At 38.9% G+C, this 21,927-nt stretch overlaps 1 long non-coding RNA gene across 1 annotated transcript; it reads left to right on the top strand.

Annotated features, from left to right (window-relative positions):
* The first annotated feature begins 15,494 nt into the window (after positions 1-15,494).
* LOC135329760 (uncharacterized) lies at positions 15,495-19,963 on the top strand. The gene is made up of 3 exons (XR_010391406.1): positions 15,495-15,645; positions 17,353-17,471; positions 19,881-19,963. It is a non-coding gene; the product is annotated as an uncharacterized LOC135329760 (long non-coding RNA).
* The last annotated feature ends 1,964 nt before the right edge of the window (positions 19,964-21,927 follow it).

Genomic DNA, 21,927 nt, shown 5'->3' with positions numbered 1-21,927 from the left:
AAAGCAGGAGTGTCCAAAGAACAGTAAAACAGGAAAATGAAACACACGAAAGTTAGTTAGTGTCTGGTTTAAAGCTGTTCCTGCAATCTCAATGTAGAAATCCTCAGGGATGTCTATTATATGTGCAGACATGTTGTTTTTTTTTTTTTTCCTGCAGCCTCTTGCCCTGTGCAGCGCATCAGACTGCAGCATAATACACACAGGGATACTGCACTGACACAATGTTCTGGCATTTTGAGTGTTGACTCTTGCTTACACAAGATGGCAACATTTAAAGAACACCATTGCTGCAATTTCCTAGATTTTCCTAGATGCCACTGGGAAAAAAAGTCCATCATGTGATGGCACACAGATTTCCCATTGACATTTCCACAAGCTTGAGCTGGTTCTGAGTGCTCAAGATGTGGCTGAAAGACTTTCTCAGATGCGCACTTGCAAACATATGGAGATTTCTGTCTTGTCAGTTTGGCTCAGTTGTGTATATTACTCAGCTAAGGCAGTCCTCAAAGAAATACAGCCCAACCTTAAGACTTCCTCCTGCCCTGATGCAAATGAGCTTTCAGTGGCTTCACTGGGGATTTTGTGTGCATGTAAAAATCTCAAATTAGACGCGGGAAACAGCACACTTCCCTGACTTCTCATCTTTCTTCTACTGGCAGTACTGCCAGCAGCACTTCTGCAAAAACATGGGCCACAGATGACTCTTTGTCTGAACGTTTGTCAACACGCGGTTCTTCTGTCGGCGCTGCCATCTGGATCCGTCGGCAGTTCTGCAGGCAATCGTGCTGTTGGCTCTGGGGTGGCCTTGGGGCTCTCCATGGTTAAGATGGCTTGTCAGATTAGATACTATTTATGGCTTGACTTGACTTTGATCTTTGGAGTCAGTGCAAAATTTTCTTCTGTGGGAGAAAAGGGTTTTTCTTATTTTATATTTTGAGATATGCACAAAGGATTTTTTAAAAGAGGCTCACTGTCTACATACCGTTATTACATAGAAATCTGACTTCTGTCTGTGGGGGTTAAGTAATGTACATCTGTGCTTATTCCATAAGCACACATTTCCATCCCCTGATTGCTGCATGTGAGAGAATAAGTACAGAATCCCTTCTGTAATTTTTATGTTGTTTAACATGTTCCAACACTGGCCATCATCCAGAAATATTAAAATGTTATTCCACTCCTATTTCTTGGTGATAAGGTATTTGCATGTCTCCAGTGAGCGTAAAATGTTATTGTTATCAAAGGCAAGCATTTCTGTTCTTTGTATGTCTAATACTATTAGATTTATTTGTATGCAGGAAATTCAGTATTTTCTCCTATATTTCATCTTCAGAGCTACACATGCAGTTTTAGTGTGCATCCTGCAAGAAAATGGATATCAAGTGGCTAAATAACTGGTTAGTGTTAAGCATGTAAAAGACTGAAAGGCAAAATTAGAAGAAAATTATGGGTTATAAAAACACAGCAAAACAATGTTATTCCCTGTAATGTGGTTATTAAACAGAAAAATATATTAATTTGCAGCATATCATTAGGAGGGTTAGTGTTCACTAGACTTTTTTCTTTACCCCATGTGCTGGATTACACCACTTATTAAAAAAGGGGTGCTATAAAAATGAGTTTTCTTCCTGTCAGCTGTCAGGGGAAATACAGGAAACATGAATCCACTAGTTTTTGAGCAAGTATAAGGGAACAGTTTCTAAATTGTTTACATTAACTGAGACAGAAATTCAGTTCTGTTTCCTGCATAATTCCAATGGTTTCAGTGAGTTTATGATAATTTGACCTGAAAAGATTCTGCTGCATTATTCTAACAGCAGTGTTTGTCTGCATTTTCTTCTAGTACTGTGGAACCTTCTATGGTTACAATCTAAAGAAGCAAGTCTCCTGTATCTCTTTGGTTTATATCTCACTTTTTTTTTTTTTTTCATTTTTAATCCCTCTAAGGGGGAAGGAAAATGTCTGAGGGTAATAGTGTGAGGTAGCAGGAGATGAGTGAGGCTGCACAGTGTGCCATACCCTTCCAAGGCTTTCTGGGATTCATATGACCCTACAGGTTAAAAAGCAACTTCAGTAAAATAACTAAAAGAAAATATGTATCTACAGTTAATTTAAAGCATTTGGGGGAGGGGGGGTGTTGTGGGTTGTTTTTTTCCCCCCCTTTCTCATATGTTCTTGTTGGAGGGAGCACTCTGGTCTACTGAAACAAATGTTGTTTTACTATCATCTACCCAAAAAAATTTTAAATAAAATTTTGTCACCAAAATGCAAACCATGAAACTTAAGGAATGATCATAGCTCCAGGTCAGGGTCTTTATAACTAAAAACGGCTTGGAGAAGCAATGAATACACACATGTAACATAAAAGGCAGTCCCTCACAAAGGACGTCAGTGCATGGTAGTAATTCAAATCAGACAATGGGAGCTAAATAAACAAAGACGTAAACAACCCGAAAAGAGGTAACAGGTACAGAGGTTATAATTTAATCGTTATTTTTTTTATTTTCTCTCCATATAACTGAATTTTATGCAATCTCTCTTCAGACTCTCAGGACCTTGGATTCCTCTTTCAGTTTGACTTCCATGTTTCCTGCCAGCCTCATCCCCCAGTCGATTCACATATTTCTTCTTCCTTTTGGGGGCCAACACAGAGCTAACTCTCTCCCAGTTGCTGCTGAATTTCCCCCTACTAACTCAGACCAATCCCTCAAGGGGCCAGGCAGGATCTGCATTCACACAGCACAGGATGATCTGTTGGCTCACGGCCCCCAGTGCAAAGGGTCTCAAGTGCGCTGATAGCGCCTGGAGAGGGATTGCACACACACACGCACACACACACATGTTTGGTCTTTACACGTACGTAAGATTCATGCATAACATGCAACTTAACATTCAGTCCACTGTAGTTTTTAAGATTCATTGTTGATATTTGAAGTGTCTTGTACTTCTGAATTAAGCTGTTTCGATAAGCCTCTGTTAGCAGAAGTACTTTGTAACATTAAGTTTAAAGAAACCCTAATTTTAAAAAAAGGACAAAATCTTTCCAGACATTTGTACTGCAAATGGATAATACTAATATCTCACACTAAAGCAAACTGATTATTTCTACAGGGACCCTCATTTAGAGGAGTAATTTGCAAGTCACATGGGAGCATTTGGTCTCTTCATGTGAAGAAGAGTAGGACTGTGCTAATTTCAAGCAGAGACAATCACATAATTAATTGACCCAGCAAGAAAACGGAGTTCATTGAACAAGTGTGCCCAGAGCTGCTAGTGCCAGGGAATGACTTCTCACATCTGATTTTACACTGTAATAACTAACGGGTCGGCTCAGAAACTCTTTGTAATTAAATCTTTGTTCAGCAAACTTAGAGGGGAAGCACATCTACTGCTTCTAATCTCAGCTTCCACTTTGTTCACCCCGAAAATACATGCATCTGCCACAGCACAGTGTGTGCAGTGTGCAAGGTGGGCTCGTGTGTGTGTATCTGCCCATGCGTATGTCCTTCGCAAAACTGCACTGGAAGCTGGAGCCTGGAGGGCAGCCCAATGGACTGGGAATATTAATATCTGGAATTACATTGGAATATAGCAGTTTCAGGGCTCATGTTTTCAAAATGTGGTTAAATGTGTGTAGAGACAGCAATGCTTCCTCTCCTCAGAAATGCTGTTGCCTGTACTTTCTTTTTGTTCTTTTAGACCTTGCTTCTCCAGGAGGCTTATTCACAAAGGATGGTTGCATTTTTTCCACTTCATTTCTTCAAGAATCATGTCACATTTTCTTCCCATGTGCTGTTCCCTACTGAGAAGTAAATCCTCCGAAATAATTCTGATCCCATCCTATTTTGTCCCAAAAAGTCAGCATTTATTAAGTGCAGTGATCATCTTGACAGGAACACTGAATAAGAATAGAGCTGCTTCCTGCTACCACAGTTCATATTTGTCTCAAAATCTTGACATAGCAGGAGGACACTGTTTCTCCCGTTCTTTCACTCCCATGTTCTGTTTCCAGAACCGTTTGTAAAAATCAGTCTTGGACTGTTTGCTATAGCTGGACTTAGGCTATAGCTGTGACAACAAATCACCTCAAATTTTCACCTCAGCTTGTGTTTTTACTTCATCTCTTTTAAAACTGTTGGTTTCTAGCTGGCTCACATAGTCTGCAGGCCCAGTGCTATCACTTTAATCTCATTTAGGATATTTTTAAATGCAAGTAGTTTTGCAGGTTCAGAGCAATGTCAGTCCCCTCACTGAGCCAGTGAAGAGTGCTCCTCCTCTGAGAAATGAGGCTCTCGCACAAATAGATGATAGAGTTCTTTCACATGCAATATAATAAGTAGGTAAAGAACAACACAATAGCGATTATATAGAGAAACCCCAAATAAAAACACAGTACAAATGTACTGCAGCCTAAATCCATAAATAACAAACAAGCAAAGAAGGATATCTTTTGCTTTAGCAGTCCAAATCTTACCTTTGAAGATCACTAACATGTTGCCAGTCTATTAAGGCAGAAATCTTTTCTAGGTTATCTAGGGTTCAAAGGTTAAGTTTCAAAGAAGGTCTCAAGCAATTGCAAGAGAATATTGCCTCAGGGCTCTTCTTTTATTAACACTAATATTGAAATACCTTCATCTACAAGGTAAGAGTATATTGTTACTTTATTGTTTCTTATTGAAACTGTTTTTGCCTTGCTAACAGAAAGTCCCAGCTGAGCTCTCCCTCCGACAATTTCCACTTATTCTGTATTTTATTGCATAATGTCTATGGCTCTGCTACCCAAACATTTCTAAAACCTATGCTTGTATTAAATAAAACTACATCCAATGTTATCTCATGCTATCTAATGTGCTAAAATTTTACAGCTGTACTTCTGAAGGCCCTTTTCCACCAAGCCTCTGCCTCAAGCCCTAGTCCTATGTGAGATGGCAGCAAGGTGTAAGTGAAGAGGAAGAAGTGTGTCCCCTGCAAGACAGGACAGTGAAGACCTTCATGCTAGAAGATGCTATAGACAGAACAGATACTCTGCTTTCTCTTGGACATGCAGTTTGATATAGGTTGCTTTGCTTTTTTTTTTTTTTTTTTTTTTTTTTTTTTTTTTTTTGCCATATTGACAAGACTATCTCTTTCTGCAGGGAACTTGAGCAAACAACACTATTATAAGATTTTTGATCAACCACATTTTCAGACTAACACATCTTTGGACATATTTTTCTATCCATATTTCAACAAGGCCACTTCAGTCAGCAGTGCTGAAGGGAGAATAGGAGCTCTTGCTGTTACTGAAAACATCTGAAAATCAGGCCACTTCTGCAAGTGACTGGGGAGACTTGCAAGTCACACAGTATAGTTACTGAGCTTATGTCTATATTACTAGATTACATCGTGCTGGGTGTTGTGAAACTATCCAATATCATTCTCTCAGACAATCTGCAGATGTAGTTTCAGAGTTAGCATAGGCCAGAGAGATTCGCAGTAGACAGTACAATGTGGCCAAACTCTTTCAGAGAGTGAGAGAGTTCGATAACATGGACGTGGGCCACTCAACTAGTTGGTTTCAGTGCCTTTTGTTTTATCCACTGCTATAGACATCATCTGGAAGTCTCTACCCTAGCTTGAACAATCTTTGTCTTTTTGGTCTGCCAGCTAATTGTAAGAATTTGGGAAGGCTTTCTTTCAGGTCCTTCTGACAGATGGAGCAACAGCCTTTCATTCTGCTCACCAGGAGCAGCTCTTCTCTCTCTTCTTTAGACTGGTTGCAGGCCTCATCCATTTTACAGAAACTCTCCCACTCTACTCTGGCAGGTAGAAGGTGGGTTTGAGTCCAGATATTCATATCATTCATATCGCTTACACAGAAGCCCTTGCTGAGGCCAGATCAAATTAGACCAAATCCTGGAAGAAGAAAATTCAAGCATGCTCAGTGCTTTGACAGCAAGCCCAAGCTGTCAGGCATGCAATCTGGATGGATCAGGCATCAGTAGTGCTCAGCACTACAGATCAGTTAACAGTTTAAGCACTTCCAAAGCACAATGACTCCAAGTATAGCCAAATCAGCAACCATTAGTGGAGGTTCATATTTCAAAAAGCCATATCTTTGATAAATCTCCAGGAGATTTTAAGCCTTTACTTCTAATTCATATCAGTAACCCCTGATCCCCCCACCTCACCCACACGCATGTACACTTTTACATACAAGAGAAAAGCTAAGAATGTTGCAGGCAAATTTGAAGGGAAGATCCATGCAACTATCCATGGTACAAGAACTGGGAGGGTGGGGTAAGGGAGGGGGTTAGAAAGATCTGACAAGGACATAGAGAAGGGCCTCTACTCTATTCAGCATCTTCATGCCTTTAGGGTTTCTTCTACTGAAGAGTATCACATAGATAGCAACAGCAGCAGAAATGGATAAGGGGCAAAAATATATTCTTTTAACTTCCTTTTGGTTAAAAACTGCAGAGCCTGAAAGGAAAAGACACATCAGTGGCCGTTAGCCTTCTCCTTTCTGATCTCAACTTTGGGGTCTCTTGAACATGTTCATTCCATAGGTATTATAGACCTTATCACAGTGCTGGAAAGATGAGGCCTCAGTGAGAAACAGCATCCACATAAAAATGACAGATTGCAGTGACAAGCTGGTATCAGTAGCTTGGGAGATAGTGAAATGAAATCTCTTCAGAAAAGAGAGTGCACGAAACAGTTCTGCTAAAAGCTGGAAGTGCCACAGAATGACCTCACATGTCTGATTAGCTACCAGTGAATGCAGATGGGGCTGCACAGTGTCCTGTAGGCACTAGGTTACTTCCCTTGCATGATTGAATATAAGGTCTGAAGTAATGACGAGGACAAATAATTGTACACAATACTGCCACCCGTATGCACTAACTCTCTCCAGATGATCTTACGAAAAAGAGATAATCAGGAGGAAACAGGACAGTATAAATGAAGATAATGACACAGACTTCCTTTGAAAAGTGCTTTCAGATCAGCAGATAAAAAGCACCATATGAAAGCTAAGTATAGAAATATTAGTAATATTATTTGGCAGACTAATGGATTTTGGCTTTTGAATGAGGAAATTCAGACTGATTGCAACTTTTAAAAGAGGAAAAGTCCTCCCAAGAGACAGGGACAGAACTAGCCCTTGCTTGCAGAAGTAGCAATAACCTGCAATGCTTAGAAGTTTGCCTAAAGCGTGCTTTTCAGCATTGCATAAACTCAATTGCTTTTTACATTTTATGTTCTCATTTTAAAGTCATCTTTGAAAGTAAATGACATCATGGTTATACCAGCTGGAGAACAACACAGACAAAGTGTACTGGAACAGGAGTGCCAGACTGAAGGGCAGCTTTAATTAATAAATGGTTTGCCTTTCCAGGCACAAAGCAGTTGGGTATTGACCCGCCAAAGAAATGGAGTTCTTCTGTGAGTAATATAACACCAATTAAAGCAGTGTACACATGAGTTGAGAAAGTACATAGCAGGGGGCCGCTTGGAAGTCAGAAGGCTGTTGGGGTTTTGTTTCTTTGTTTACTGCTTCTTCCTTTCTTTCTTTGCTGTGTGCTTTTCAGTCTGAAACCAGAAGGATAGCTAGTAGGGAGTTATCCTGTTGCAGCAGTGATGGACTCCATTACAACCCTCACCACTGTGATACACTCGCTTTCCATATCCATTCACTTTGAGTAAAGAACCAGCCATAGCACTGCTGAAGCAAAAAAGATTAAAGGGAGTGACAGGCACTTTCTGGAGATACATTAAATCTTGTGTCTACTGCAGAGTATGATTTGTCATTGGAAAGGTTTATTTACAATGATTCTATGCAGACCTCTGTTAAACTGAGAGTACGATGTTTTGTTCCATTCTGTGCATGTTCATTTTTTCCTATACATGTGAAAATCCACCACTGACCTTTCTGTAATGTGATATTTGTCTCTCTCTTGTGCACACACACTTCTTTCTCTCTTGTTAAAATCCCTGTTGGCATCGCTAGTGCTTCTGCTTTGGGATAAGTATGCAATTTCTTTATGTGTAAACAGGTCTGATTAGGAATGAGCAGTGACTAATAGTTGGGTGTTCAACTTGATGACAGCTGGGAGGCAGCGATCCTTTAGCTATTACAAAATGCATATCATCTACACGGCAGATTTGGTTTCAAGCTTACTGAGCATTGCCAGATAGCTCTTAGGGCTCTTTCAGGTTGGAAAACTTAAGATCCACACCACATAGATCTCTTAGCCTGTGGGGCTTCCCCTACAGCAGAAGACACCTATGTCCACACCACTCAAATATGCTAGTGGTTTAATTATACTCCCTTCTGCAGCTCTGTCCTCAGATAATGCTGGTTTAGAGTTTAGTTATTCCAGGAGACAAAACATTGAAAGTAAATTAATGTAAACAATGGCAAAACATCTTCAATACAAAATGTGTTACACAAATTAGCAGCAGAAGATGCAGACAAAATGGTAATAATAGCAATAATCTGTAAAGTGATCCTTGCCCCTTTTTACCCATAACTACAGTATTCTTTGGGATTTGATCAATCTTCTTTCATGATTCTAGGTCCTGTCACTCTGAGGTTTCTCATGTACTTAGCTAGGTATTTTGCCCTTTGTCCCACTGATATCCAGCTTTCTTTGTCTGACAAAGCAACTCTTTCACAGGTTCCATTGAAACCGGAGGAAAGGTCACTTTTCTTTCAACACAAATATGCATCATTTCTTGGTGAAAAAAATCTGCTTTCTTAGGTCCTCGTGTTATGCTTGTACTAGATTACCCAGTAAAGCTGGATTCTGCCAGCACACACACCTATCTCAGAAACAAAACAAAAATCATTTAGTGCAAATAATGTATTTTGTTTACTCTGGAGCTGCTTCCAGAGAGAACACGTAATATGTGGTTTTCCAAGTCCCAGTATTGATTTATTTCATATTGAAGCTTTGAGTTATATCTGGAATTTATAATAGTGAATTAATAAATAGCCCCAAAAAGCAAAACTCCCCCTTCAATTAGAATTAACATTGAAAGGTCTCCAAAACATTGTTCCAAATGTATATATTATGCTTAAAAGTTAAACAGGGAGTTCTACAACCTTCTCCCACACAAGTGAGATTTCTTGGGCAATACAGCCCAAACCTAAACACAGTATTAGAGACTAGATTCATCCAAGCAACTGTAGCCTGCTGCAATGTACACATCTACATATAAACTATTTGGTCACCCTTAGGTACTTATAGGGTGCAATATATGATCTGTTGTAGATATCTATTTATATATCATTTACAAGTGCTTATGTACCTCCCTTGACTATAGTGCCTCTAGATGAATAGCTTAAGAACTTCACCTCAGATTCTTATGCTTGCATCCTGCAATGTCAAAGTTACACAGTTAAAATGACAGCATATTGTGGTAATTAAATTGGAATCGTTATCAAGGGTGCATTTGCTTCCACACTTGCAGCAATAGAATTACATTTCTGCCATAAAATTGGTCTCTGTTAAATGAAATGGTGTTTTTCCACCTTCAAGGTGCTACCAGTTTCCATAGTCTATTTGCTCTGTGCACAAATAAAAAAAGATTTTAACAGCTAGACCAACAAACTCATCTTGGATTTCAACAGCTGTCCTGCATTCTTTCCAGTTCATGCATCAGCACCCCTGCAAGTTCTCAGATGGCAAATGGGGTTACAAAGTAAAACCTTAAGGGTAATGAGAAGTTAACAGTTACACAGGCAGAGTAACACACAATGATCTATAGAGGATGCATGAGATGAAGAGCACATTACTCCGGGTGAAGCTCATCATTAAGAAAAGCAAGGCAAGATTTACAGGCAGCATTCATACCATGTACATGACCTGCCATTTTTGCTATTACAGTATTTTTAACACATATAGTTAAAAGGAAATAATGCATGAATTTTTTACTGTATAAAGTTATGAAAGATAGAAAGAAATTTTCAGGCTTATTACCAAAGAAATATAAGCATGGCATTTGCCAAACACTTACCTGTTACTGAATGTCCCAGGCATGTGTTGATACTCTATTGGTACCAGTGGATAGCATAAATCTTACTATTAGAACAGAACAACAAAGCTGTTAACAACAATACCTATTTTTAGCACAAAAAATGTCATTCAGACAAGCTTTTATCCACTAGACATTGAGAACAAGAAACAGTTTAATAGCTGCATAAATCAATAGCAACAGTAAATTCGCAATTGTCATTCCAAGGAGCCACTTTGTTGTCATGGAGTCTGCTCCCATGCCCTGTGTCCCAGGTATCTTGCTTTTAGTATGAATAAGTTGAAATCATATTGCTGAGGAGAAACAGTTTGTTAGAAAACTGGCATAGCAATTTCTATTACACAAATTATTTGATATATCTTTCCAATAAAATCCTTGAAATGGATCCGTACTGGGAGAAGGTCTAATTCCCTGCCTGGCTAGCTCTGTCAGTAAATCCTTGCATACAGTAGCAAGTAGAGTGGCACAATATGAACCAATTTCTAGAGCAAAATAGCTGGTGCTGAAGACTTAACCTCCAAACAGCACGCATTTTAAGGGATTTTTACTCTTGAACCTGTTCTAGTTTGGTCATGGGGTATGAATATCCACTAAAGAGTGTTTTAGGTGCATCTTACATTTTGGTTTCATCTAACAATAATAGAGTCTATGTGCTGTAAAATCATTTCTTGATGCTAACCAAAGTGCAATAGTGTGTGTGTAGCAGGGGAGGGGGAGGGGGAAATTAGGAGGTTTGCTTCCAAACCTCAGTTCCAGTTGGAACTGAAACACTACTATAGATGTACACAGTAAGTGCTATGTACAAAGGCTAATTTAGCTGTTCTCCCTCAGCTCCCTCTGCAGTCAATGGGGCAGGATAGAAATTAAAAGTGGTCCTGAGCTTTGTTCCTGACTTTGCCCATCACAGGGCCCCCTCTCTAGGGAACAGTGGGCACTTACTGCATAGTAGGCATACCACAGATGCCTATAGGAATACTACGTGGTTTAAAATAAGCTGGTGTTTAACCGTTTAGCTGGATGCACCTTGGTTATATTAGCATGGTTTTTAAGAAAGGATTTTGTAAAGCTGCATACTCCATGAGGGAGCATAGCATGTCTCTGTCCCTCTCTGGTTCACAAGAAGTCAGTGCCATGTGCACTGCACTGTTTGTCACAGTGGTCCAGTCTGTGTCTCTCCCCAACATGATCTGTGTCTCTCTCCAGCATGACCATGGTCTCCTTTGGCCAACCTCGAAGGCATCAGAGAGTTCTCATGTTCAAAGTTCGCTGGTAAAGGAGACCAAGGTGCCTTATGTTTTTTCCTTATGCACCCAGAAAAAGGTCCCCAACAGTGGATCCAAGATCTAAGACTGTTGAAGATAGATGCCTTTTGAAGCACAGACCTGTCAAAAATCAGTGCCCTGTTTCAAGATAATTCCTGTTAAAATTTCAAATAAGAAATCTATTAACTAAGCCTTGCTCATTTTATTTAAACTGTTCCATTTTAATGAGCATTAACAGTCATTTACTTATGCTTTAGTATTAGATAGTTTGATTTTGATCTTGTTGAGACATGGAAAGCTCATTTTTCTGAACTGAGATGCTCTGGAATTTCCTTGGGCTCTGTGAAAAATTTAGAATTTCAACTTTTGCTTCAATCTATATAGAAAATACTGTTTGAAACAGATTTCCCATGAGAATGAAATTATCTTACAGGTCCAGCTGTAGCCCATAATTCTCTATTCATCAATTTCTTACCCATAAAATATGAAAAATGGTTGGCTTGGAGACACCTTACAGAGTGTGCTGAATTCTGTCTCTTTGTGTTCTATCTACCTCTCACCTTTTTTCCATTCTATGTGCTTTATATGACTTTGGGCTCATCCTGCAGCCTTTGAAGGCAACAGTGGGAGCAGAACTAAGGTCTAAGGCTCACAGTACTAGAAATGACAGCAGATGAGCTGACTGATTCATCCTCAAACTACCCTTTGGCTTCAAGGACACTCCATTTAGAGACAACATTCTTCCCGTGTGCCATCAGTCGCAGGATCATTGCCATAGGCTTTCTATAAGTGCTATTGGCAGGGAAATGTCTCCCTGCATTTGTCTGAAAGGTGACATTAAAAAACAAGCATGTTGTGGCAATGAAGTAATAATAATGCTGTATTTTAACTAGAGTGCACATTTTGTATTATTCCCCCTCCAAATTCTGTGCACATTTTCAAATGCATTATGTGTAGCCAAGTTCAAGCCTTTAAAACCTGCCCTTGAGAAATGTCTACTAATGGTGTACTTTATCTCAGTGAAAATTACTTACAGAAATATACATCATAAGGTTGTCGTGTTCTTTAACATGTTCAGATTCCCAGGTACAACTAATTGTAATGCACTGTGCTTATAGCATCGGCATATTCACTCTACAATTTTGCAATATTGATCAGACTGATCTGAGAGTGCTGAGAGATGCTGTGACATGGTTACTCATACCTCCAGCTTATAGTAATTCACAATGTATTTTAAAATTGGCAATAGAAATAAGTGGTTTGCTTCAAAATAAAGAATTTCTCTGAAATGCATGTTGGCTGTGCAGTCAAGTTCTGCCAGTAGCATATGCACCTACCAACATTGGTTTTTTGCTCATGGTATGGACTGCTTTAAAGCAACCAATTTAAGAGCGATTGAATTAATAAAAAAAAAAAAAAAAAAGTCTTTCATGCCTGGTCTGAGCCCACACAGATTTTCAGATCATGAGTAAGAGAAGAAACAGGATTTGGAACATTCAATCAAGCATGCAGATGCTAAGATGCGTCATGGTCCTTTCACTTGGCTTACCCTGCAAAACAACTGTTCCTCAATCTCCCTATAGGAAAATCTTTAGCTAACAACCCTTCAGTAAATTAGAAAGCATGGTCTCTGAAGGCAATTATTCCCTTAATAAAGGAGGCTAAGAAGTTTGCCTGAAGGGACCCATAAATGTTGCTGTAATTATCTAATCTAAAAAATTATTATTGCTGTCTATAAGGGTATTATTATATAAACAGATGAAAATGTCTACTAGATTTTAGTATATTTGAACAGCAAGTCGTACATGACATTTCTTGCATGACATAGGTATAAAATGTATTATCTGTAATAACAGTCTACTGTTTCCAATCTAAACCTAAAACAACATTGAAAATGACATAAAAAATGCAAACGTCTACCTCCAGTGTGTTTTGTGAATGCTGGGATACAAAGTATATTAGCTGATCCACTGGAGACTGGAATTGGTTTTGAATCACCTTCCCTCAAGCTGGAAACACGTACTGCATTATTCAGTAGATTTTAAAATGATAAGTGATTGGAGAGATCAGGGGCATGAATGTTAATATTCAATTCTACAACTTTTAAACACCATGACAACACTTATGCCTGAAATTCCCGCTCAGTTTCAGGGGACAGCTCTTTGGAATAAGTCCTACTCAGTTTAGTAGGGGCAGCAGAACCAAGTGTCAAAATAATTTTTCTTTTCTTATGAGAACTGTTGTTCCGTGTGATTTTTTTCTTTTTTTTCTTTTTCTTTTTTTTTTTTTTAGAGCAAGAATCTAGATTTACATGCTCTGAATTGCCCCCTGGAGGAAACTGTTTCTCTCCATCAGCTAGGCTGGTCAGGGAGATGAGGTTTGCAAAATTAAAGTAGTCTTTTAATTGAGCTCACAAGAAGCTTGACTTTCTAATTATTTTTCTCTGATTTAGTTTTGCCAAGTAGGTCTTCAGGGATACATTCTTAGTTTCTACTACAAACCTATGACATAAATACTTGACTTCCACTAGAATCTGCAAGGTTAGAAGTATCTCACGCAGTTCAGTTTCCTTATAATATCTATGTGGTTGCTTGTCTCTAGGCAGTGTTACTTAAGTGAAAGTATGACTAGAAATGAGCGAATAATATTTAAGGAGAGATCCAGAAATATCTGTTCATCTTCGCATGAAATCACTTTGGCAGTCTCACTCTTCTTTTGTGTTTTGTGTGAATATTCCAAAACCCAGGATGGTAGAAATCTTGGCCAAAAAAAGGCAGATTGAAAACAAATAGCAAAATATGGATGAAAATATTTATCATATTTTAATTAGGGGTATTCACACTGGAAATCCAATCCTATGGGTTGTGCTTATTTAGTTATCAATATAAATATGCTACATGATCAGTGGAGCCAAACAGAATATATCAGATTCTAAATATTAAATACCCTGAATGATTCTTGAGTTTGGGAATCTGTTCCAGAAATTACTGGGGTGAGGTTCATCTTGATTGACTGTAGGCATTTAAATTGGAGATGTGTAAGACAGATCAAACAGACTATCTTTACTACCCCTAGTAAGCGGGGAGAAAAAAACAGGTTTAGAGAGCAATCCACTTCCTACCATAGACATCTGTATGAGAAGAGGTTTAGCTTTCTAGATGGAGCCTGCTGTGACTAGTTCATACTTAGAAGTTTTAGAAACGTAAGTGAAGGCAACACCAGTGAATAACTTCCGGTAGCACACTCCTAAAATTCCTGAAAACTGTAATCTAATACTGATAAAAACCAAGGGGGCTGGAGCTCAAACAGTGGATCTGATCTCATCCACAGATAATGAAAAACACAGAACAAGAAGCAGGAAAGATGCAAAAGAAAATAAGACACTTGAAAGCTAGAACAATTGAAATAGCACTACAAATGGTTTCAATAAGTGTAACCCCCTCTGTTCACATGAATCTGCCTTTCAGAGGGATGAAGATACTTTTTGTACAAAGAAAATGTATTCACATCTCATGTTGTAGAATACCAGGTAGGAGGTAATCGGCCTGGTCTCTCATCATGAGGATGAAATGCAAGACTACTCACCTCTTTACTGTTTAAAACCTCATTTTTCACTTCTTGTTTGGGATAATATAGCTGGTGGGGACTATCAGTGTATATCAGATGATAATCACATGGGACTGGGACAATGTGAAGGCAAAATGCTTTTTAAGCTGTTTCTTTAGGAACATTTGCTATTTAAATGAGCAGAAACTTTCTATCTACTTGTATGAACCCAAGATTAGGCCTTAACTCTTTTCCAGCAATGTCTCCTTCTGTAAAGATTATGTTATACAGCAATACTGCTACAGTCATTTCACACTTATACCTTTGGCTTTCCACACATTGCTTCATCATAAACCTTCAAAAGTGTTTCCTTCACTTGAACCACTTAAATTTTTATACTGAGGATGTGCTATGCATAACTAGCAAAACTAAAAGGCTTTGTGAAGAATTTTCCAATTTTATTTACCCAAAATAAAAGCCTTGAGAAAGGTTAGGGTTTCCCATGTACAGAACAGAAATCCTGTCAGAGACAAAAGTCTAATCATAAAATAGCAAATAGTTCCTGATTTATGTCATTCATATGATACCAAGGAAGTGGGATAGGGCAGATGTAAATCTCGTCTCTCATATAACAAGTGGCTGGCTGCCACTGGCTACTTTGTGATTTCAGCAGCATATTTCACTCTTTCTGTGTTTTTGGGAATGCTAAGCAGGTTACAGCCTTCTCTTTTGTGTTCTTCCAGCTCGCTCTTTCCTCACTTCCAGCAAGCACTGGAGCTGCTTCAAACAGGACACAGATTTGTCATCTTTATTTTTGGTAAGTGCTTAGCTTTTGAATATTTCATTTGCCCTCTCTAAGCAATACTTATTCTGATCCTTCCCTGCATTTCAAAGGATTATTCTGGACTGGATTCAGAACCTCCAAATAAGGTACATGCACAGCTGACAAGATATTGCCTGTTGGGAAATGTGTTGTTCTTGATATGAGCAGACAATGAGACCAGACAGCCTAAAAAAAATTCCCCACAATTTTGATCAGTGCTATTACTTTACTGAATTAAAATTGCTGATCAGTTATTAAAAATAATGTTGAGGGATCATTTTTGTCGTACTGTTTCCTACAATGCATTTTCATCTCTTTCAGCAGAATATGAAGAAATAAAAATAGGTATAACTATTCAGGATTGAACCCTGTGGCTTGTCTATCTAATAGCATCAGATCTGACAGTGACCAGTAACAGGTATTTCATATGAGGGTCCAGTAACCGCAGAATGGATATTTTATTTTCTTTAAATGAGTTTTTTAAAATAAATGAGTTTCTTTAAATAAATTACATTTCTTTCCTAATTCCTACTTATTAGTATTTGTTTAATGGTTGAAGCATAAAGATTACATCCTTCTTTTGTTTTTTGTTTTGATTGCTCATAAAGTTGCTTAGACATTCAGCTGTTTTACCCTATCAAAGATACACATAGTGTATAAACCCACATATGTCTCTCTTTGTGTGTGTTTTTTCTATTCACTTAAAAGAGAGAGAGAAACAAAAAAATTGTGAAAGATTGAGACAATATCTTAGCTACTGAAAACACATCCTAAAGTCTATACTGCTACAGGAGGCAGGACCTTGCATGGAGGGAAGCTGGGAGCCACAGAAGCCTCCCTTCAGAGAAGCACTGAGCCTAAATGGTATTTCAGAGCTGGTTACATAGACCTCTTCCTGGATCGTTGCAGGGTTATGATCCTGTCTCCTTCCTCCCAGTTTCCTCCCTTTCTGGATAGTGTGTGCCCAGGGATGCATGGAGAAATCACAGTGCCGTCCGGATGGCAAGGTGCGCAGCCATCCGCACTGCTCGTGTAGAAGCCCCAGGAGGAACGGTCGCCCTCCCACCTCATCTTGCCCCTACACAAACTGCCCCCAGCATCATCACCCTGTGACAGGGGTTTCATGTACTCGCACCATGCATTGAGTCTTTCCATTTCAGTCAGCCCGCCCGTTATTATACCTCACCACATTCAGCTCCGACACGTCCCAGACAAAACTCACCATCCATTAATCTCTGCCTGTTTACAAGGATTCACCAGAGCAGACATGGGGTGCTGGCTCTGACAGCCTCACCGACACAGAGAAGCACCTCAATATTCAAGTATTCCTGTTGCCTGGCCACAAACCAATTGTGATAAACATCAAATATATCTATGAACAACCTAATTAAATCAATCCACAGGTATGTCCAGAAAACAATATTTTTTTCTATTCAGGAAAATGAGCAAGACATAAAAGCTGCAGTTGTGCAGTCATGGGTGATACAGTGTATATACAGTGATAACATGAGTTGCAATGTTTACTGATGTACTGTGAAATTTCACGCAGCCTTTTTTTTTCATTAAAACTTGATAGCTTCATTGGAAGAAATGAGAACTACATGCTAATTTGACAAATATTTTCTGTCATCTCTGGAAGACAGGTTTTTTTGCATAGTTTTCATTGAAGCAACAGAGCAGAAATATCTTTTTACATTTCAGAACTATTCGTCTCCATTATTTGTTAATATGCTGTGCCATTACCACTTCTCCAATCAACTGAAAAATATCCTGAATAGCAATAAGAGGATCAGCACCTTCTAAAATAATTGTTTGATCAGGTATGAAGCATCTCTTTCATACAGAGTCTTTACATTAATGACTGGGTTTAATTAGACTGGTTAGAAGTCAGAAAGAAACAATTCATTCTCAGCATAATAAACTGCTAATTACTAAGTGCAAAAAAAGGTTTTGGATAAAGAGGACTTCTGCTATTAAAGCACACAACACAACAACTTGCATTCTCCTCACATTTCCTGCATTTATTACAAACAATTGCAAGACTCTTTCCAGGGGTTATTAAATTGTCTTTCATAACACTACTCTGAGATAAAGAATCAGCTTTAATGCCAACAGTGCCATTTCCACTTACACAGAGAGTGTTGTGGCATTCTAAGCAACCTTCTCAAGGCCCATGATAATAGACCATCAGCATTTCTATTTTTCAGGAAAAACCATCGCTATTTTTTTTTCTCATTCAGAAACCAAATAGTAGACATGCCTAAAATTCCTTGAAGAATAAAATTTACAAGCATTGTTTGGGAAATTTTTTTCACTTTAAAGCGCTGAGATTTGGGGTTAGAAAATGTCAAAGTAATCATGATTACAATAGTGAGTGACATTGTAATATGATGTTAAAACAAAGGTAGCTACTATTTAATAATCCTTTAAACATTTCATTTTCCTTTTTAAATCAGAGTAGTTCATACTTCCATTGCAGTCCCCCTTTTTTTGTATCACTTTGCCACATTTGTTTCTATCACCTTATACACAGTGATAAGTTCTACTACGTCTAAGACATAATGAAATAATGTAGCAAAATAAAAATAACTTCATTGAATTGTAAGTGAATTTTCAAAACTGAAAAGGAACTTGAAGGTTTTCCAAACCAAAAATAATTTATAATATTTTTCCAGTGAATTTTATTTTGAATTAGTAATATTCTTTTCACAAAAAGCTGTTTTTGGCAGAAGTTCACAGAGCTGCTCTAGTCATGCATCTAGTTTGGTGAAGAAAAACAGACCACAAATAAAATGTTCTTCTAGACATGTTTCTTATTTTCCCATTAGTCATTCTTAGTGTGAAAGCTGAGGATGCTGCTCTAAGCTATCCAAGTCTCTGTGGCCTGAACTATGTGTGCGCCTTATTCTCTGCTTTTGTACTGGTGTTCTGTGTTACAAGACCTCAGAGATACTATTTAGACTGTTGAAGTCAGTGGAAATGTTTCCACTGACTTCAGAGGACGCAGGATTTCATCTAGCATAAAGAACATGTCCAGAAGGACGAAAGAGCTGAAGGACAGTGAGATGTTTCAATTTATTGTGTTTTGAAACCCAAGACTGGAAGGTATGTGTACAAAAGTCCAAAAGTTTGAAAGAGTTGTGAATTGACCTTTGTCAGCCTGGAGCTATAAAGGCAATACATTAGGATTTCTTCGGTATGGGATTTTTCCCACTTTTTCATGATTTTTTTCCCCCCAGTTCGTGCTATCTAACATTCCCTCCATGCTGGTCATCTGAAGAAATTGTGTGTAAACACAATGATCTCCAGTCCAGCTGAGCTCCTGGAGCCCACAGACAACACAGAGCTTTGCAGGGGCAATCCTGCCCCGTGCAGGGATGGGAGTCCCCAGGACGGCTAGTGCTGTCCTTCCCAAGCAGGAAGGCTGTGTCTCCTGTGTTTGCTTCCTGGAAGGGCAGTGGCACAGCCTTTCCTCCCCGCAGGATAGTTCAGGTAGGAAGGGACCTCAGGAGGTCTCAACTCCAACCCCCTGCCCAAAGCAGGGCCAGCTCTGGGGTCACACCAGACTGCTCAGGGCTGTGTCTAGGTAGGTCTTGAAAACCTGCAAGGATGGAGATGGCACAACCTTGTGGGGCAACCTGCTCCACTGCCTGACAGTCCTCATGGGAAAAACATTTTTCCTTATATCCAGCTTGAACCTGTCATTTCAACCTCTGTGTGTTGTCTCTCCCCCTCCTGGCATGCACCTCTGTGAGAAGCCTAGTTCTGTTTTCTCAAAAACACCCTGTCAGGTATTAGAAAGCTGCCATTAGGTCCCACCCCAAGCCTTCAGCAGCATGCTAAAGGAGGGCGTAGAGGCTGTGATGAATAGAGTCCACATGCTATTGGTAAAATATTTTCTGCTATTAAATCTCTTTTAAAATGGTGAATTCCTGGGAAGAGCAAGCCCCACGCAATTTTTGGCTTTGAATTACAGAAAAACAACCCACTCAAACACAAAGCAGAAAAGAGGAGTGTGTCCAGCTGACCTCTCTCTCAAAAGACTAATTGAAATTATAGTTCTAAAATTAAATCATCACATACATAGTAATTCCTAGTATAGAAAGTCATTATTACCATTGGGAAGAATACTATGTGACTGTAGAAAAACACAAATGAATTTCTCACGTCTCATTCTTTCATGCTAGGATACCTATGCATGGTACTTTAATGTGTCTGTTTTTCACCAGATGCCCATGAGCAGATCAATGAGTCTGACCCTAATCGCAGGTAAGTTCAAAACAGCAGGACAGATGTAGAGGCATTACTGATTCTTCACAAGCTTAGATTGATCATTTCACATAGTTTATTCTTCAACTATGAATTCAGGCAAAAGGTAAAAATAAGTAGTGCATTAGCTTTGCAAAATAATTTTACTTCTGTCACAAAGAACTCTATTTCAAGTTGTTATTATTCCAAGGAAGCTACCTGGAGACTGACTTCACCTGGCCTGTCAGATCCATGCTCAGAGCAGAGAAGCTTCGAAACATTTTGTCTTCACTTTATGTTGACCTCAGATGCTAGAGCATCCCTTGCCATAAATCAGAGGATCCTATCCGATTTTTGGAAGTTCACTGTATTGACTAGACCACCTGAATGCAGCAAGCCCCATGCATACTCTCCCCTCTGTTTTCACCATCCTCCAGCCAAGTAGGCTGTTGTATGAAAGGAAAATTTCCCTAAAGAAAAGAATCCCTCATATCACCCTTAGACAATAAAAATGCTTTCATTACACCACTTAGTCAACTGCAGGGGTCTGCAGCATGTGATGGATCTGATTAGGTTTCCTTTAGGAAATCTGTGTCTCCTGGATTTATTCTGTCTTTTTTGGTACAGGATCCTTCAAGAAAAGGAGTCCTCAAGCTCTATAAATAACAATCATAGTGTCCAGTTGGATCCTAGGAATTATGTTTTACTACATTTAATGAAGACAGAGGTTTACAATTGACCATCTTTGTTCATCATATGATTCATATTTGGAATTGTTGAAAGGACCAAGAAAATTCTTCAGTTCATGATATTAACATGATTTAAACCTGTCTTCTCCAGAAACAACTTTCATCTCTTTGACTGTATTAAATGCATTGTCTTATTCAAAATGTAGTTAATATTCAAAGTGTGGATATTATTCCAACTGTTGCATTTCTTTTGCTACTATAGTAACCAAATCAGAAAAAAAAGGAATAAAATACAGCAACTAGTTCTTTCTGTTCCCACTGAGCCACAGTATAAAGTCACAAAGGAAATCCAGGATATAAACTCCATTAGCAGATTGCAGGGTTTATATGCCTCTCTCTCATATGCAGTGTTAAAAATATATCCTATTACAAAATCTCTGATGCTTTGTTGCTAGAAGCAATAATTAGAGGGGCCTCTGGTGAAGAATAATATGTCTCTGAAATGAATAGACACTCTAATTACATCGTTGTTGTCCAGGCACTTTCATTGACTATAGCATCCTAATAGTGCTTCCCATAAAACATTGCATTCTTGCTCACACTGGAGCATATCGGGAAGAGAGCCTTGCCACCTATTTGCTGTTCCTTCTCTTGTTTTTCAGTCCTAATACTGGAAGCCATCCTCTACAGAAATGACACAAGCTTTGGAAATAACAATAAGCAAGTAGAGAGACAGATAGATAACAAGCACTTAAGAGGTTTCTGGAGAAACTAGTGGGAAAACAGGCAAATGTTTGATAGGTAGCTGGGGTGTTGTACCAGTTATTCTCATCAAAGAAGGCAGATAGATACTGAAATCATAAAACATTCTGGTATGTTTTATACCAAGTCACCTGCCTGCTTGCTTTGTATCAGTCATACCAAAGCAAATACCAAACCTGGGAAATCTCACTGCATTGAGCTGTAATTCAAATCATCCACCATGGTGTCGTGGATGAGTGATGCGCTTCATTTGTAAGAGAGAAGCAGCAATATGTTTTAGTGATATAAAATGGTGATTTAACAAAGTTCAGTGGTAAATAAGACAGTGGTTTAGCAAGATTTGATGACGTACACTTGGTTATTTCCTGCATACAGGACAGGGTCAGACGAAATCATCAGGAGATCCTCCCATCGAGTCATGAGGTTCAGAATGGACGCCCTTGCTTTCCACACTCCTTCTCAGAGGAGTCTGGGTGCGGCTGGATCCAATCTTAGTCCTAGACTTGGTCAACAGTTTATGTCTAAGGGATTATGTGCACAACCAATCCAAGATGCAACTTAGAAAAATTTGCAAAGT

The sequence above is a fragment of the Dromaius novaehollandiae genome, chromosome 1, assembly GCF_036370855.1.
Source record: "Dromaius novaehollandiae isolate bDroNov1 chromosome 1, bDroNov1.hap1, whole genome shotgun sequence".
Lineage (NCBI taxonomy): Eukaryota > Metazoa > Chordata > Aves > Casuariiformes > Dromaiidae > Dromaius > Dromaius novaehollandiae.
This window is presented reverse-complemented; position numbering and strand designations above follow the sequence as displayed.